At 42.3% G+C, this 2,371-nt stretch overlaps 1 non-coding gene across 1 annotated transcript; it reads right to left on the minus strand.

The window, feature by feature from the left end:
- Window positions 1-367: 367 nt before the first annotated feature.
- Trnap-ugg lies at window positions 368-451 on the minus strand. Its single transcript has one exon. It is a non-coding gene; the product is annotated as a tRNA-Pro (tRNA).
- Between the last annotated feature and the right edge of the window lie 1,920 nt (window positions 452-2,371).

Here is a 2,371-nt window from a genome sequence, read left to right on the forward strand (position 1 = left end):
GCAGCCACTGCAGAGATTTCACTGCGTATCCGGCACCGTCCACAGGAAGATAACACTGGATGTGACATGGAGGACACATTTCTGGATGTCCAGATTAGTTTGTAACTACAGTTTTTATTATATAAGTGCGTACGTTTCTGTGACCAAAGTCAGCGTAATATTTTTCTGGTAATGATGCAGTGTCATATTTAGTCCGGTCTAAAGGTAATAAAAGAAGTGGGGTACTTGGAAAATATTCCGAAATTAATGATAAAAAAGATGGTTTGTATGGCTCTGAGCACTATGGGACTTAACATCTGAGGTCATCAGTCCCCTAGAACTCAGAAGTACTTAAACCTAACTAACCTAAGGACGTCACACACATCCATGCCCGAGGCAGGATTCGAACCTGCGACCGTAGCTGTCGCACGGTTCCAAACTGAAGCGCCTAGAACCGCTCGGCCACACGGGCCGGCGATATTTTAGTGTGTCACGTTTGGGTGCTCTGTGAAATAAAATTTGACGTTTTGACCTCGCGAACCTTGCACTGATTTGGGGAGAGAGGGGACGAAAACCTCAAAATTTTCGGCCGTTTTTCATTATTCGTTTGTAACTTCGAAACAATGCGTTTTTAGCGGAGATGGAGAGCCTTAAATCTCCAGCATGATTCACTGGTCAAAAGTATGTTTTAACCCAACTGTTACCGAGACACAGAGGTTCAAAAATACAATAAATTTCTCAGATTATCAAAAATAGCAAATCTCAGGTTTTTGTCGTATAACTTTCATCTGTCAACATTCCGTTGTAAATTGTGTTACGTGCACTGTACGTAGAGAGGTTCTTTTCTTTTCAGGTCAGATTCGTTGTAGCTGTTCGACGTGAATGTTCGTTGGTGACTTCTTATTTGAGTCACATTACAATAAGTTTCTTTTGCTTTTTTGATTTGCTGTTATTCGAATTATTTTCGTGGAACTACTGAGCTAATATGCCATCTTCATCTTTAGTAAGAACGGTGTTTGGTATGCGGGGAAACTTCGGCAGAACTTGAAGTGGCTACTGTTAAAAATAGAGGGGTTGCTACGCTTCTGGCCTCCAGTGTTAAATGCAGAAAAACTGAACATCAACGTTTCCTGGAAGGAGTGGAGGAAATTACAGTTCACACGGCTTGTAAGAAACACTACATCCACGAGATACTGATTTTGGCCTTATTACGTCGTGAATGTGACACGTTTACAACAGGCCCCAGCGCAACCTGCTCAGGAAATCTTTCATTGTCACTTGATTCTAACAACAAGTGCTTCTTACGCGAGGAAGAGGTTACTGAAGATTATAGATGAAAACAGACCAAGTTACCTAAGGAAAACCACATTCCCGTGATCAAAGTAACGCTTCCAGAAGTAGCAAGCACGTTTTTTTCATAATCAAGGCTGCGAGGTGATGAATAGGAGCAAAAAAACCGAAGGCAAGATACAAAAATTTCAACTGGTTGGATTACCATCTACAAGAGATGCCGGCAAGTACCACTCCTTCAGGACATACCTGCAAGTATAAACATGACTGGGGAGTGAAGGAAACCCACAAAAATTATCGATGTTCTTGGACTGGAACCTTGACAGTTGAGATTCGTATAGTTCTTGTTCAAAGATTTTATTTTTTATATTTTCACCTTACTTGACCGATGTTTGGCGATTGCTCTACTTTCATACAATTCATTGTGCTATGCCAAAATATACATATTTATCCACTTATTTTGTTCATTTATTTACAGGTGTGATCCCCATTACTAAGACCATGGATGGTGCTCCAGACCACCTCCTCAACATCATTCGCTGTCAATGTACTACAGGACATAGCACGAGGGCCTGCAGTAGTAAACAAGCTGATTCAAATGGCTCTGAGCACTATGGGACATAACTTCTGAGGTCATCAGTCCCCTAGAACTTAGAACTACTTAAACCTAACTAACCTAAGGACATCACACACATCCATGCCCGAGGCAGGATTCGTACCTGCGACCGTAGCGGTCGCGTGATTCCAGACTGTAGCGCCTAGAACCGCTCGGCCACCCCGGATGGCAAACAAGCTGGACTCCGGTGCTCTGTCACCTGCAGCTGTTGTGTTCGTACAACATGCGAAAATTCACCAGAAACAAACTTCAACGAAGAAGACAGTGACACGAATGCGAAGAACAGGCCAACCTCTTCAACGGAGGAGGAATAAAATGATGGCGGCAAAGACGACGACAAGGCATCAGCGCCAAATAGCTCAAGGCATACAGACCTGTGGCGTTTATTTTTAGGTGCATGATATGCAATGCTTTAGGTTCATCACATATTATCCTTCAGATGAATGATGTTTTATTGTTAAATTAATCGAGATTTATTTAATTACG

The sequence above is a fragment of the Schistocerca americana genome, chromosome 2 (assembly GCF_021461395.2).
Source record: "Schistocerca americana isolate TAMUIC-IGC-003095 chromosome 2, iqSchAmer2.1, whole genome shotgun sequence".
Classification (NCBI taxonomy): domain Eukaryota; kingdom Metazoa; phylum Arthropoda; class Insecta; order Orthoptera; family Acrididae; genus Schistocerca; species Schistocerca americana.